Source organism: Scylla paramamosain, unplaced genomic scaffold (genome assembly GCF_035594125.1).
Source record: "Scylla paramamosain isolate STU-SP2022 unplaced genomic scaffold, ASM3559412v1 Contig6, whole genome shotgun sequence".
In the NCBI taxonomy this organism is placed as follows: Eukaryota; Metazoa; Arthropoda; class Malacostraca; order Decapoda; family Portunidae; genus Scylla; species Scylla paramamosain.
The window spans coordinates 1830001-1847500 of record NW_026973671.1 but is presented as its reverse complement, the minus strand read 5'-3'; the positions used below and the strand labels follow the sequence as shown (position 1 = coordinate 1847500).

Here is a 17500-nt window from a genome sequence, read left to right as displayed (position 1 = left end):
GTCTTGCTGGTGTTGCTGTTGTTATTGTTATTGTCACTGTTGTTGTTTTTATTATTGCTGTTGATGCCGTTAGTGGTGGTGGTGGTGGTGGTGGTGGTGGTGGTGGTAGGTTATTGAAAGATATAGAGAGATAGAGACGAAGAAAATTGTAGGATTATGAAAGAAGAGGAGGAAGAGGAAGAAGAGGAAGAGATGGAAGGTATCGACTATAAGGTCGATAACGATCATTGATTTTAGCATAACGTTATGGGAGGCTTGTGCTGCGAGAGATGGGTAGGTAGATAGATAGATACATAGATAGATAGTAAATAGATAATAAATAGGTAAATAGATAAATTGGCATACATACATAGGAATTTAGAGACAGGAAGATAGATACGAGTAGATAAAATAAGTAGATAGACAGACAGACAGACAGAAACAAAAAGACAGGCAAACAGAAATGGTTATAAGCAAAATTCATCCCGTGATTTTAATATACGAGCATATTTATGACACATTATGCTCACCACTCATTTTTAGGACAATTACCAACGTGAAATAGGACTGCCAAGGAAAATAGCAGCAGCAGCAGTAGTAGTAGCACAACCAACACCACCAGTAGTTGTAGTAGTAGTAGTAGTAGTAGTAGTAGTAGTAGTGGTAGTAGTAGTAGTAGTGGTAGTAGTAGTAGTAGTAGTAGTAGTAGTAGTAGTAGTAATAGTAGTACTATTAGCAGTAGTAGTAGTAGTAGCAGTAGTAGTAGAAGTAGTAGTAGTTTTAGTAGTAGTTTGAAAGGCGCTAAAGAACCAAGGGAATGTTGCCCACGGGAGAGAGAGAGAGAGAGAGAGAGAGAGAGAGAGAGAGAGAGAGAGAGAGAGAGAGAGAGAGAGAGAGAGAGAGAGAGAGAGAGAGAGAGAGAGAGAGAGAGAGAGAGAGAGAGAGAGAGAGAGAGAGAGAGAGAGAGAGAGAGAGAGAGAGAGAGAGAGAGAGCAGCAATAGAACAGTCAGAAAGGAAACTTGAGATGAAGTTGCAGAGAGAAGGATAGAAGCCGTAGGAGGGTAGTCTGGATATCAAAGTTTTGTGCCAGACTCTGTCAAAAGCTTTTGATATGTCCAAGGCAACAGCAAAAGTTTCACCAAAATCTCCAAAAAGGGATTTATTGTTCCTATGAGTTAAAGGAGCGACATGTAGTATTACGTGACGAGCAGTGAGTAGCGAAGTCTTATAGAGAATAACGAGAGGCCCCTACACTCTCTGCAATACTCTGATACAGTACTGCCACAAACCAATGTCACTTCTGTAACAAGGGAAGGATGACGTGATGCGACATGGGGAGAGAGAGAGAGAGAGAGAGAGAGAGAGAGAGAGAGAGAGAGAGAGAGAGAGAGAGAGAGAGAGAGAGAGAGAGAGAGAGAGAGAGAGAGAGAGAGAGAGAGAGAGAGAGAGAGAGAGAGAGAGAGAGAGAGAGAGAGCTTTTTTACAAATCTTAATTCTGCATTATTAAAGCAGTCTAGACTCATTCTTTACTCTCTCTCTCTCTCTCTCTCTCTCTCTCTCTCTCTCTCTCTCTCTCTCTCTCTCTCTCTCTCTCAACGTCACACACACACACACACACACACACACACACACACACACACACACACACACACACACACACACACACACACACACACACACACGTCACGTAATACTAGATGTCGGTCCTTTAAGTCATATGAACAATAAATCCCTTTTTAGAGATTTTGGTGATACTTCTTGCTGTTGCCTTGGACATATCAAAAGCTTTTTGATAGTCTGGCACAAAACTTTGATATCCAGACTACCCTCCTACGGCTCCTATCCTTCTCTCTGCAACTTCATCTCAAGTTTCTTTTCTGACCGTTCTATTGCTGCTGTGGTAGACGGTCACTGTTCTTCTCCTAAATCTATGAACAGTGAAATTCCCCAGGATTCTGTCCTGTCACCTACTCTTTTTCTATTATTCGTCAATGATCTTCTAAACCAAACTTCTCGTCCTATCCATTCCTACGCTGATGATACTACCCTGCAATTTTCCACGTCTTTTCATAGACGTCCAGCCCTTCAGGAAGTAAACAGTCCAGGCAGACAAGCCACAGAACGCCTGGTTTCTGATCTTTCTAAAATTTCTGGTTGGGGCAGAGCAAATTTGGTATCGTTCGATGCCTCAAAAATTCAACTCCTCCATCTATCAACTGGACACAACCTTCCAGACAACTATCCCTTCATTTTCAGTGACACTCAACTGTCCCTGTCTTCTACACTGAACATCCTCGGTCTGTCCTTTACTTATAATCTATACTGGAAATTTCACAACACATCTCTAATTAAAATAGCTTCTATGATGTTAGGTGTTCTGAGACTTCTCCGCCAGTTTTTCTAACCCCTCTCACCTAGCTGCTAACTCTTACATGGGGCTTATTCGTCCATGTATGAAGTATCCTTCACATGTAATGGGGAGAGGGGGAGGGTTCCTCTCATACTGCTCTTTTAGACAGGGTGGAATCAAAAGCTTTTCGTCTTATGAACTCCTCTCCTCTAACTGACTGTCTTCAGTTCCTTTCTCATTGGCGCAATGTATTATCTCTAGCTGTCTTCTACCGCTATTTTCGTGGGAACTCCTTTTCTGATCTTGCTAACTGCATGCCTCCCCTCCTTCCGCGGCCTCGCTGCACAAGACTTTCTTCTTTCTCTCACCCCTATTCTGTCCACCTCTCTTATTCTCAACCATTCATCCCTTTCTCTAGTAAACTCTGGAATTCCCTGCATGCTTATGTATTTCCACCTTCCTATGACTTTTTTTTATTTTTGTTGTCCTTTGCCGGTGTCCCTCCTACATAAAAATAAAGTTTTAGTAATTGTTTTAATTTCTCAAGTTGTAACATTCGAGAAACAGAGAAGAATATTTAAATAAGAAAACCAAAGGCGATGAGAGTGATTATAGATATTCAGCGTGTCTTTCATACTCGTCGTCCTCTCATCCCGTGCGTCCTGTTCACCGCCGCTTGTCCGTCCCGCCGGCCACTCCTGCACCAGAGGCTTTGCGTCCGCCATAGCTTAGTTATAATTTTTAATGTGTTTCAAAGACATTTTATTTATTTATTTATTTATATTTTCCATCATTGGCAAGGAAAACTAACCATCCTTAGTTGTGTCACTGTCAGGTTCGGCGTCCTTTCCTCGTGACAGTGCCACTGTCGTCTCTCCGCCGGTGTGCCTGTCTGTGTCTACCTGAATTCGCCGTCATTGCACCCAAGACATGTTTTAACGAGATAGACATATAGCTTTGTGTGTGTGTGTGTGTGTGTGTGTGTGTGTGTGTGTGTGTGTGTGTGTGTCGGTAAATGGTGTGAATCTTTGTTTTTATTGTCCTTCATGAGCAGCACAGAGGTGGTGCCATACACACTTGTTAGGAGGACGCCTTGGGTCATAAGCGCCACACAGAAGACTATCTCAGTATAATAGACAACTACCATCCTGAACCCTTCTGAAAAAAAAGTTCACTACAATGCATAATCAGCATCCTCCACACCGTCGCGAGATCTCTGTCCACTTGACAAAGGCTGAGTGGGAGACCCGAGAGCAGAATGTGTTTGAGGAGCCAGATTCTATGATTATAATTTTTATCATTAACTTAATTCTTTCCCTTCTTCATCCACTACCACCACCACCACCACCACCAGCAAGCACACTACCCAGCACACTGCTACACCACATTCCGCCATCCACCATTCCCTCCCAGCAAACCTTACAAAGCACCGTCTTTCCTCAGATCGCCTTGCCTCTCCCTCACACCTCTGATCCACTGGCATTGTGGCTTGACGCTTTCTTAAACATGTCATTTACAACCATCCCCCTACGTGCGTTACATGGCGTGGTGTAAACAATCCCCTTCTCGTCTCTCTCCTCTCTTTCCCTCTCCCATCCACCCACCGCCACTACACTTCCCTCTGCACTCATTCACAACATTGCATCACTTCATCCCACCCTACACTCCTTCCTTACCTCCCACTAAGTCCCACATCACCTTTCATTACCCGCTCGTTGTCTTCTTCCTCAGCTCACGTGACCTGCCTAATGGTTCCCCCACTCACTCCTTCGCTTCCCTTGACGCAGGTTTTAAATTATTTATAACTCTTCCCTTTCTACGTGCATTACATTTCCTGTTATCATTTTTACCATTCTTACCCTTCACCTCTCTGTATTCACTCCACCTAATCATCCTTGCAGTGCCATCAATATTTCCTTACTCTCGTTCATCAGCCTACTGACTGATGATGATGATGATGACAGTATGACGCTTGTTGCTGCACCTGAGGCAACATTAAAGAAATTAGTGAACAAATAATAAAACTACAAGCCTTGAAAAGTTTTAACTAAATCACCCGCGTTACTGTATGGTGGCCTTTGAAACAACATGTACATTTGCACCAGACCTTTCATGAGGCTTGATGAGAAGCCATACCATTCAGAAAGTTACTGGCCCTGGATTCACATGTCGTGGTGATTTACTGGTTTGTAATTGACCTGAGGTATGGCAGATCTAGTCTATAGTGTTATGGAACAGTGCCCTGCCGTGACGGGTCATCAACTGCCGCCACTTTATCGCGTAGACCTGAATGATACGACCATACTTGCCTTCCTTCGAAGACCTTTTGGTAATCTACACTTAAGGCGTGATGGGAATTCTCGGTATTTCAAAGAAATAAGTGAAAATATACGACCCTGTACTTGGTCCACTTAAGCGCATCTCTCCTTCAGATAAAAATGTATCGTTAGTAACATAATGGAAGTTGTAGTTGTGTTCAAGAAACAACTCAAAATATATGAGCCTTATCATCTCTACGTGGTTCACTCTGCTGCATTTGCTCTTCAGCTCAGCGAATTATGTTTTAAAAGCTTGATGCTTGTTCTTGGTAGATGCCACGAAGAAATTAAAAGGACAACTTATGAAGCAAAAAGTGCCTTTCAGAAGAGGAGAAATACAGTAAGTAACAGACACTTATCAACGGAAACAAGAGAAAAGTTAAAACTTGTGCATGGCTTGTGCCGTTATAGGTGTGGATAACAACCTTGGAAAGAGAAAACAATGCACAGAGACCTGAAATAAAGCAAATCGTTTATTAGGGGTCATTTTTACCAGTGTTAAAAGTACAAGTTCCGGACTGATATACATGTATTTGGCGCTGGTCAGACTTCACCTAGATTATGTTGTGCAGTTCTGGTCTCCATGGTACAGGAAGGACAGAGGTCTGTTAGAATCAGTATAGAGAAAAACTGCTAAAGGATGCAGGGGATGAAGAGTATTCTTACGAAAGGAGACTGAAGCTTTGAAACTTAACATTCCTTAGAGAGGTGTAGATCAAGAGACAACGTGATAGAGGTCTTTAATTAAGTAGTGTAGGGAATATAACAACATTGACATAAATCAGGCTAGAAAAAGAAATAATGGGCTCAAGCTTGAAAAGTTAGATTAAAAAAAAAAAAGAGAAAGAAATTGGTTCTCAAACAGATGAATGGAATAGACTCAGTAATGAGGCTGTTAGTGCTGAGTCACTGGTGAGCTTTAAAAGAAGATTAGAGGAATTCATGAATAAGGATGATAGATGGAAATAGGTGTGTTTCATACAGGGACTTCCACATGTAAGCATTAAGTCTGATGGAGTTTCTTGCAGCTCCTCTGCAATTAAATGGAGTTATTTTTCTTATGTTCCTATGTTCTTCTTAAGTAAATAAATAGACAGAAAAAAACTTGAGGTATTTCAGAAGTGGCGCTAGCAAAGAGTTTTGTACATTTTTTGGGACAGAGAATATCAAATGAAGCAGTGCTAAGAAGAATGAACGAGAAGCGAATTGCTGCAAATAAGAAAGGAAGACGAATGCGTTATTTAGGACATGTTATGAGGAGAGGAAAGACTCAGAATCTGAGTTGAACGGGAAGAATCCCTGGTAATCAAGCAAGAGGCGTTCAAAGAGAGAAGGCTAAGGAAACACAGTAAGGACAGCGAAATCCATAAATACGGCTGGACATTTGCTAAGAAAAGACAGGAAGGTGCGGCATTCCCTGGTCGTCACCGTCTTGAGGGGCACGGCACTCTGATAGTTCGATATGTTGACATCTGTTTTCCACTCGACCCTTGATGACCTCGCCGCTTATACAACATTCCCCGCAACCTGGCGGTGCCTCCTTCCTTGCATTTCAAGGACAAAGGCTTAGTGCAGTAAGTGAGGCAAGCGTTGTGCGTTTGCTTGAATCTCATCAGACTCGGCAATCATTTATCACGTGTCACGCCTCAGTATTATTGCACGTTTGGTGTTATTCATCCAGAGCCATGTCACGACCGCTCCACTGACAACACTGTCATCGCTCACATTCTTGCCAATTATGGGACTGACAGATCAAGCAACGACTAAGTTACTGTCACGCCGCCATTGCTATTCCAGTGTAGGACAAGAGAAAAGGAATATATGGTTTCGTCACGTAATGGAATAACAGAGGTGGTATGGCAGCAACTTTGTTCATTGGTTCGTCTTAATAATCACGGCATTGCCAAGAGTAGTGAAGGTGACGGAGCTAGTGAAGTGATCATGACATAGCTAGAGAAATCTTTTCTGGCCGGACCAATTCCAAGAAATCTAGTGGCAGGGAAGAAGTGTGAGATTTTATACATAATCACACAGGAGTATCTAAACACCTCGTGCATCCATAGTTTACAGTAATCTTGATCTTCAGAATGCAAGGAGGAAGGAGGCACCGTGAAGAGGGACATTGAGGTTGTGGTTATGGGCGCAGCGAGGTCATGCAAGGTCATGTAGAAGGCATTTGGGAGGGTTGTAAGCATCTTTATAAACAGTGACTTGATGATTCCTCGATAAACAATAAACATTGATAAGTTAAGGAGGAACAAACAAATTATTAATATATTCACAATTTAATGATTACATTTGCATTAACGCAAGTTTTCTTCTTCTTCTTCATCTTCTTTTTCTTCTTTTCTTTCCTTTCCTTTCCTTTCCTTTCCTTCTTCTTCTTCTTCTTCTTCTTCTCCTTCTTCTTCTTCTTCTTCTTCTTCTTCTTCTTCTTGTGGGCAAAACCTAAGGTAACGTTTGATCTTATAAACAAACCGATGAAAGTACTGATATATTTTGTGTTTCATCATTATCAGAGGGTGAGGGGACACGACTCTCACCTCAAACAGACTAATGGATTTGCTGTCTTGAATCCACATCATCATCATCATCAGCCTCTAAGTTAGCCTTCTTTTCCACAACTTCCTCCACTCGTGTGTGTCGCGAGCCTGTGCACTCCAGGGCGACCCGGCAATAACTGCACAGTCCTAAGAGAGAATGACAAACACTAAACACTCGTAAGCAGCCAACGCCTAAGTTCAAACAAGTGAACGATGGGTGTCTGGTTCTCACATCATTCTTGCCTCAGTCACGTGTCATCTGTCAACCGTTCTTTGTTTTCTAGAAGTCTTTATCATTTCTCTTCATACTGCGGCTTACCTTTGACTCTTTCTTCTTATATTTTCTTTTGTGACGGCGCTCGTCGACCTGTCAGTCTCCTTTGTTTCTTAAAGAGGCGGAGACTCTTGATAGGCTTTGGTCTCGTCCTGAGTTGCCGTCTTTACATGTCATCAAGTTTCTGTCCGGCCTTTGTTTTTGTTTGCAGGATGTCATGACTCCACTTAATTGTTACCAGGTTTCTAAGAACTTACAGGACGTTACGCCTCCGGATACCTATCTGCAGGTTCCTAAGAACTGATTTTTTTTTTTTACACACTGTAGTGTAGTGTAGTTTTTACACACGTAGTGTAGTGGTTAGCACGCACAGCTCATAACCAAGAAGTCCTGGGTTCGAATCCCAATTATCCAAAATTATAATTCCTCGGTAGTATAGTGGTTAGTATCCCCGCCTGTCACGCGGGAGACCGGGGTTCGATTCCCCGCCGGGGAGGTACACATACTTTTAAATAACGAAACTCTGGTAGGTACAGGGTACGAGAAAGATTTAGGAGTTATAGTTAGCTCTGAACTCCGTCTAGGAAAACAATGCATATAGGCCAGAAACAGGGCAAATAGGGTACTAGGATTAATTTTTAGGAGTGTTAAAAGCAGAAGGCCGGAAGTAATATTAAAGTTATACTTGGCGCTGGTCAGACCTCATCTAGACTACGCTGTGCAGTTCTGGTCCCCACATTACAGGAAAGATATAGGTCTATTAGAATCAGTACAGAGGAGAATGACTAAAATTTATTCTGTACACGAAAAACACAGACGAAGTTTCTTTGACTATAATATTATGTAATAGTACTGGCATCTAGAATTATATATATATATATATATATATATATATATATATATATATATATATATATATATATATATATATATATATATATATATATATATATATATATATATATATATATATATACTCGTATATATATATATATATATATATATATATATATATATATATATATATATATATATATATATACGAGTATATATATATATATATATATACTCGTATGTATATATATATATATATATATATATATATATATATATATATATATATATATATATATATATATATATATATATATATATATATATATATATATATATATATATATATATATATATATATATATATATATATACAGTCAAAACAACAGTCAAAAACAGTCAAAACAACAATAAACTTACATGTGCTTAATATTATAATTTCTTGAGACCTGAAGTACTTCCTACTGTTTTTCATTTTTATTTCAAGAATTTGCGTAACACCTTTTATTGGTATTCTGTAATTAACCTCAAGGGTCTTCTGTATTAGTAATATTTGTAAGGAAAATTCCTTAGCATCTTTCCTTTAGTGCAGTTTTCAGTAGTGGTCCTTCATAGCATTAGTTAAAATGGGCGTGTTGATGCTCCTTGTCCTCAAACAAAATTCTTTGCTGCCACACGTAATGAATAAATGATAAAGGGCATGATCATTCTCTCTCTCTCTCTCTCTCTCTCTCTCTCTCTCTCTCTCTCTCTCTCTCTCGTGTGTGTGTGTGTGTGTGTGTGTGTGTGTGTGTGTGTGTGTGTGTGTGTGTGTGTGTGTGTGTGTGTGTGTGTGTCATTCTGCCTACACACACCTACAGTATTTCATCATCATCACAGGCAAACAGCACAACTTCACCATAAAATCGTGAGCCATGTATAACTTTCTCCACACGTGTTTATTCACTGGTCATGAAGACGTCACGAGATGTGGATGTGATGTACTGAAGGGAGGGACTTTCTTTGGTCGTGGCAATGCAGTGCATGTTATGAAATGACCACCAGCACATGTGAACTGGCCAATTCTTACAAACTTACACTAAATCTTTGCCTGACTTCTTGACTCTCATGTTAAACTGACGAGGCAGACTTACAGTAATTTACATACATGTGGTCTCTCGTCATTTAATGCAAAAAAAAAAAAAAAAAAACTAAACAAAACATAAATCATGGCACATTGCACCCTTTTCCTTCACACACTGCCACAAATACTACATGCGGGAAGACCAAGATGATATTTTTTCGTCAGGTGACTGTTTCAGATTTGTTAACAGCAACACAGCATCATTTTCTCTGTGACTGTCTGTGATGACAGCCTCGTACCTGTGTGTACCGGCACGCAAAGGTCAGTCAAAGTGAAAATATCCATGAAGTTAGTGTTAGATTTGTAATATTACACGCACACACTTGCGAGACAGAGAGAGAGAGAGAGAGAGAGAGAGAGAGAGAGAGAGAGAGAGAGAGAGAGAGAGAGAGAGAGAGAGAGAGAGAGAGAGAGAGTATTGTCTCAAACAGTCTAGTAAATTTTCTCGTGGAGCAAAGAATTCCTGGTGATGAGTTAGGTCATTGCATACGTGGCAAGTATGTGCCCTTAGAGAATGATAACCTTAGGAGAGAAGTATGCAGATGATGAGGAAAGAATAATACAATGACAGTCTTTAAGAACAACACTCATCCTGTTCAGGGAAAACAGTAAACTTTCTTCACATTACTCTTGTTGTGACTGCCACGATTAAGGAAATGCCCGCCACCAGTCATTGAGAAGCTGACGACATGTGACTTTGCTTTGCTGGTTCCTCGCCAAAGTACATATAGATCATTAAGAAACTGCCTCAGTCACACTTACGGCAGAGTAGGTTGTCTACAGTTGTCACACTGGCTTCTGCACTGGCGGTTGACATCGAGTGTCACGTGATGTACTTGGTTCTTTTCATGTCGCCGCCATCTTACCACGCAAACCAAGGGGAAGTAAGACCATAAAGAGGAAAAAAAATAAGCATAAGGGAAATATCAAGAAGCCAGTCGGCCTACACGTGACAGTCCCTGTGTGGAACATGTTTACTTTTAACCCACTATCATCACTACTCACAAATTGATCTAATCTTCTTTTCCTTTGTTGCTGATGAGTAGCAGTAAAGACTAATTTTGTGTGATGCTCAGTTCCAGTGCACTTTAGATTCTTACAGATCTTAATTGTACTCAGCGGTTTATACTGTTTATCTATTTATTTCTTTAAGTATAGTGTCACAGAGTTGTCATTACACGAGACACTGCAAGATGAAGCAAATCAGGTTAGTATTGTGGCTGTATATTCGCATCGTGGAGGGCAGGGCAGGCTACAAGTAACGCCAACCAGTGCCCTCAGTGAGGAGCACACACACACACACGCACACAGTCACCTTATCATGAAATTTTACACAAAATTAACGAGATGTGTCAGAAATCACATAAAACTTAGGTCACCTCACAAACAGCCTCTAAGGAAAACCTGTAGAAGCGCTCCTATTACTGGCAATGTGATCTTTTCTATTGCGGTGTTGTACCTCCTGTGACCTCCCGTGACCTGTGTCTTTACGATTCTCCCCTGAAAAGAAAAAAATCTCTTTATAGGGCAAGAAGTGTTTGCTTCTGTTGTCGTGTTGCATCATTATCATAGTACTGCTCAATCCATCACTAAACAATATACAAGAAAATGAAACATATTGCAAGAGGATACAAAAGGCTACAGATGCTTTATATTATATATATTTTTTTTATTTTTATTCATTTATTTTTTTTTCATTACACTCCTATATCGATTGTTGATCTCAGTAACCTTGTCTTTACATAAAAAAAAAAAATAAATAAATAAATAAATAAAATAAAAAAGTCGCGATATCTCTGCTTCTTTGCCTCTTCGCTCGTAATGCTGTCGTCTCGTCCTCCATCAGAGAAGACAAAACACATACGCCAGAAATACAGCAAACCGTTTAGTAGGGTTCATCTGTAGTTGACTTAAAATTAGAAGTCCCGAAGTAACACTGAGGTCAGCTGGCGCTGGTCAAACCTCACCTAGATGGTCCTGTTCAGTTCTGCCTCCTGTATTTCAGGAAGGATGAAGACTTGTTAGAATCAGTACAGAGGAAAATGTCTACAAGGAAACAAGGCAAGAAAGAAAAAAAATCGTTACGAAAGAAGATTGAAGATAAAATTACATTCCTTAGAGAGACGCAGATTACGAGTGGATCTGGTAGATGTCTTTTAGTTGTGTAAAGAGATCAGAGGATGAAAAGATTTAGGATCTATAGTTAGCTCTGATATTCGGCAGGGAAAACAACACACAGACCAGAAATAACGCAAACTGTGTTGTAGAATGATGTTTTGGAGTGTTAAAAGTAAAGTCTTGAAGAAATATTAAGGTTATATTTGACACTCGTCATACCTTATCTAGACTAAACTGTGCATGGCCCTCATATTACAGGATGGATACAAGTCTATTACAGTCAGTACAGCTTAAAAACGTTCAGAAATATTTCCTAGGAAAGGAGGTCAAAGTTTTGGAATCTACATTTTTTTTCCTGGAGAGGCGACGAGTAAGAGTTGCTTCCATAAATGTTATATAAGCATAACAAGAGTGTCAAACTAAATTCTTAGGGTCAGTAATCAGGATAGGACAAAAATAATGAGGCCAAATTTGATATAGCTGAATTTAGAAAAAAAAAAAAAAGGTGGCAAGTAATTGGTGCTCAAATAAAGTAGTGGGTTAATGGAATACCCTCAAGAATCAGTTTGTTAGTGCTGAATTATTAAGACGACTTAAAAAAAGACTGGGCATAATTAAAGTGGGCATGATGGGTGGAAACAGATAGGTATGTCACTGTATATAGAGGGACCTGTTCCCTTCTTGCACCTTGTATTTTCTGATGTCATTATGTTCTTACAACACTAAGTAGCAGCTGGAGTTTAGACAAAAGGCCTTCTCGTCTGGCAGGATTAACTTATGATTATATTTTGTGCGCAATCCTGAAAGAAATCATTATACGTATCTAAATGCACAGAACATTCTACTCGACTTAGGACCACTTACAAACTTTTACGTGTCTGCAGAAATGCAGACATGGATGGAGTTCAGCGCCTTGTTAAGCCGATGTAGCGTTGCTGGCACAAGGCCAGTGACGATGTTTGTAACAGTTATTTACACGATAACTACAACTACAGAGTAAAAGTAAAATATAGACACGAATTAAAAGGAATTAACTTTTAAGGAAAACAAATTACCGCCGTGAAGAAAAAGGTCCTTCTTCTCAATCATCTTAATAACAGGTATAGCAATATTTTGCTGGTGAAGTGAGCAAGGTACTGCCAGACCTGTTGTTTTGAAAAGGTGGAGGAACATCATGATGGCGGGAAAGGCTAATTAACAGGATGAATAGAAGGAGAAAAGGAAAGAGGTGAAAAAAAAAAAAACGCAGTTGCCTTGCACGATGGAAAAAGAAATGGAAGAAACAGACAACCGAAGACAAGGATGAGGAGGAGAAAGGGAAGCAGGGAAAACAGAAATAGATGAAGAAGAATGAAAGGAACAAACATCTGAACACAACAAAATAATTATATGGAAAGAGATGCTGCATATACTTATGAAAGAGATATATAGAAAAGTACACTAAGAAAAGAGAAAGTTACAATACTCATACTGCTCTTCTAGACAGGGTGGAATCAAAAGCTTTTCGTCTCATCAACTCCTCTCCTCTAACTGACTGTCTTCAGCCTCTCTCTCACCGCCGCAATGTTGCATATCTAGCTGTCTTCTACCGCTATTTTCATGCTAACTGCTCTTCTGATCTTGCTAACTGCATGCCTCCCCTCCTTCCGCGGCCTCGCTGCACAAGACTTTCTTCTTTCTGTCACCCCTATTCTGTCCACCTCTCTAACGCAAGAGTTAACCAGTATTCTCAATCATTCATCTCTTTCTCTGGTAAACTCTGGAACTCCCTGCCTGCTTCTGTATTTCTACCTTCCTATGACTTGAATTCCTTCAAGAGGGAGGTTTCAAGACACTTATTCATCAATTTTTGACCACTGCTTTGACCCTTTTATGGGACTGGCATTTCAGTGGGCATTTTTTTTATTAGATTTTTGTTGCCCTTGGCCAGTGTCACTCCTACATAAAAAAAAAAAAAAGAAAAATAGGAACAAAAAACAAAGAAAAACAAAAAAAACTAAAAAGAGGAAGGAAGAACATCGAAGACTAATCTAGAAAGAAAAAAAAAAGATAGAAATCTTTCATGGCAATTAATCGTTTCAGTGCAGTAATCGTTATGGAATTTTCTTTACACTAACAACAAAGTATGGAATCTTTATAAGCCTCTACAAGAAAGAACAGGATTAAGAGAACATGTTTTGCATTTTGTATCCCGTATGAAGTGTAGAGGTGGCTGTGGAACAAGAGGAAATGTCTCAGAGTGGCCAGTGATTAAGGAAAGATGTGTGAAATAGCACCCGCTCTTCACGATCTGTCTCCATCACCCTCGGCATCACAAGCTGCACACAGGTCTCATATGATCTCGTTGCTGCAAAGCCTATATACAGTTGGTGAATCAGTCTGTGGCTGTAAATAGAGATAATGGAAGACCCCTGACCTTGTTGTTGGGAAGCCTCGATAAAGTCAGTCAGTCAGTCGGCAGTTGTGAATAGCAGAGGCACTGGAAGACAACTCTGCTTTTCCTTATTCTTGGATATGACCTTGTTGTTGGGAAGCCTCAGTAAAGTCAGTCAGTCAGTTATCAGTAGAGGTGCTGCAAGACTCCTTTGTTCTTTATTCTTAGACAGAAGTAAGCATTCGTCTTGATAAGTGAAATAATAACACAGGAATGTATAACAGTGTATTCGATACCACCTTTAAGAATGGGTGTTTTACTGTATGTGGAACACACACACACGCACACACACACACACACACACACACACACACACACACACACACACACACACACACACACACACACACACACACACACACTGTCCCATAATCACCATTGATGACCTGGAAATAATATTTTGACATTCTTTGCCCCACCTTAAACAATTACTGAAGACATCAGACTTACTTCAGTGGTGTCCATAATCAGCATTTCCTCGTCTTCTGTGACGAGTGATGGAATCATTTGGACAGCAAACATTAATCCATGTTGTGGAATATACATCAAACCACAAATAATATAAAAGTCATCAGATGAATTACAAGTGCAACAAGAGCCACGTTTACCATTTATGCACACAGTACATGAGGTGAATTAGATACACATGCTTCTGTTGCTCTTCCAGGCTGTACCTTTCCTTTCTTCTTTCAGAGTGCTGGGTAGATTGTCCAGGTATTGGCTGTAAAACTTATGATAACTTTTACACCTTTGCTTGGAGAATTTCATTACGTGAATGAAGGATCCATGTACCTTATCTCACATCACACCTTGGGTGCCCACATTTGTCATTTTGGCCGCAGTTTCAAACTGAAAATGTTAAACACAACATTTTCTCATGAGTTCGTGTAACTCATCTCATTGAAAAATTATGTGAATTATTATAATTACAATATCTATTATTTGCATACATGACGTAATGGTTCCTACTTTATTGAAAATGTATCAGTGGTCAGCCTCACAACAAACTAGATATAAACAATATGTGAAAAAGAAAACAAACGAAAAAAAAATTCCTGACAAAGCTCCTGTACCGTAGTGTTGGAAAATCCTCAAGAACATTCGCCACAGAAAGCTCAGGATTATACCTCCTTCGCTGCCTGTATGACAATGTTCTCTCCATCTTCCGCTGGCACAGCTGGAAGTCAGGAGTAGCTGTCCTCATCTCCTGCTGCACCACATTCAAATGAAGATGGATGACATCTTCATCATTATCGTGAGACATATCCTGAAATACACAAGCTAGGAAATATTAATTTATATCCCCAAGCCACAAATGAGCCTATATAGCTCTACTTGCATAAATAAATAGGACTACCTCTCTTCCCAGGCAACTGCCTTGGAAAAAATCATATTGGGACCATAGAACATGAGACCAGCTCACTAACAACTATGCCACAATCAATCAGTGGCTAGGAACACACGCCGAGGGATGTAACCAGCCACACGTACACCAAGCAGATATCACATGAACACATATCTCAGGTTTCTGACGCTTCACCAAACCATCATTGTCCCTGACACTCTCTTCCTGAATGGCTCGTTTCTCACCTCGATTTCTCTCTGGACAACCTTTTTTTTTTTTTTTTTTAGCTCCAGAATACAGCTTGATGTTAATGGCAGCCTTAAAAGCTTCATCTTGTTCCTCAGTGACTGCCTCCAGCACCGATGAAATTTATAAGATTTTGAGAATCAACAATTAAAATCAATATAGTGTTTAATGTGTTATCTATAAAAAATACAGATATTCACTAGATATTCTAGTCAACAGATATAAAATTACTTAGAGGATCTCCAAGGTGTGGATAATCTTTCAGCAGGGCATTCAGTATAGTGGAATACCCTTTCCTGCACACCAAACTGAAGGGAGACATGAGACTTTAGGATTTCTTATGTGATAAAGAGTTTTAATATCAGTAAACAGCTTTACAATCTACACTGAAAAATGAATGACTTGTTGACTTGTCCTTGAAGTAATTGTAGGTTTACTTGAATTGGGTGGAAGTGTGTGAAACAGAGAAAGAAGGGAGGATTACAGTCATCATGTTCTGTGCTACTGAGTGGAGGTCCCATGCTGGTGTGGGGTGGGGTGGCTGTGAACCCCTCTCTGATTACATCCCTACTCATATGCACGAGGTTTTGTTTTATAGGTGTGAGTGCAGGCTGGTATCCATCATGTGACATGCCTTTCTTGGCACAATACTGGGGCAGCCTTCTGTCTGCAGGTTGCTCATCTGCCACTTCCTGTTCTCCACTGACCTGCACTTAATTCATCATTAATAAGCTTGGGTGACTTGCTCACTAAAGAAAATTTATATCACCAAGAGATACAGTGTAACTATTCTGGCAACAGAAAATAATCCTCTCAAAACTTCAAGGTAATGAGGGCTTGGACCTTCCATGCAACTGTTGCAAAAAATTATAAAATATTCGTGAAAACAAACCCAACAACCTTGCTTTCAATTCGTAATATCTATTGGTCACTCCGGATTACAAAAATTAAGAATATTTTCTTCAAAGCTCGAAGGCAAGACACGTGTGCATCCTCCGACCATGTTTGGCCTTGCTCTTGCAATCCTGATACCTTCTCTTACCTTGACCTTAAACCTTCGTGACGCGCGGCACACCCCAATGTTTACTGCACTCTCCTACACAGACAAGTAGTGCAGGTGATACAATTCCGTGGGAATGTCAAAAATCATATATTTCTTCTCGTTGCCAGTAGCTGGCATCGTTTTTGCGCCTTTTTGCACCTTCTCTCTTGTTGATTCTGATCTTGATCTTGCTTATCCAAGACGTGAAAACCCGGACACATCCGACATGTGACTCAGTCACTACACTACACACCAGTAACATCTAAAACGTATTACAGTGGATAGTAAATTGATTTCAGAACCTCAGATGTCCCACAATTACATGCAAGTCTCCTTAACACACACAAATGGTAGTAAATTAATTACATCTGGCCAGTTGAAAACCTGGACACAAAACGAAACATCACTGAGTGTCACTACACTGGACATCAGTAACACTTCAAACATCTCACAGTAGCTAGCAATTGTATTCCACAACCTCTGACACACCACAACCACGTGCATAACTCTTTAACACACACAAATAACAGCAAAACATTTACACCTAGGAGCGGGACTTGGCATTTATCCAGCAGCATCCAAAGAAAACGTGCCACACATCACCACCTCATACCCTCTTATTGAAGAGCCGACCTACGATTTCTTTCCATAACCACATGAATTCACACACCAAAATCAATTCTTATGCTACCTTTATAATGCATAGCAGGTTGAATAGAGAAAAAAAAAATCTCGAAAACGTGATGCACAGAAAACTGTTAGCGTAACGAAAAGGTAATTTACAAAGGGTAAATTACGAAAATATTTACCCTTACGAGAAAGGTTGGCTTCGGCGGAAGGATGAATTATGCTCGTAATTCACTCATTTGACCAAGTTTGCCTTTAGCTCACAC

At 40.0% G+C, this 17500-nt stretch overlaps 1 protein-coding gene and 1 non-coding gene across 4 annotated transcripts in view; both read left to right on the top strand.

Moving 5' to 3' along the window:
• Positions 1–17500, top strand: part of LOC135096728 (uncharacterized) — a 171018-nt gene that overhangs the window by 33876 nt on the left and 119642 nt on the right. The window lies entirely within an intron of this gene.
• Trnad-guc (transfer RNA aspartic acid (anticodon GUC)) lies at positions 7890–7961 on the top strand. The gene has a single exon. It is a non-coding gene; the product is annotated as a tRNA-Asp (tRNA).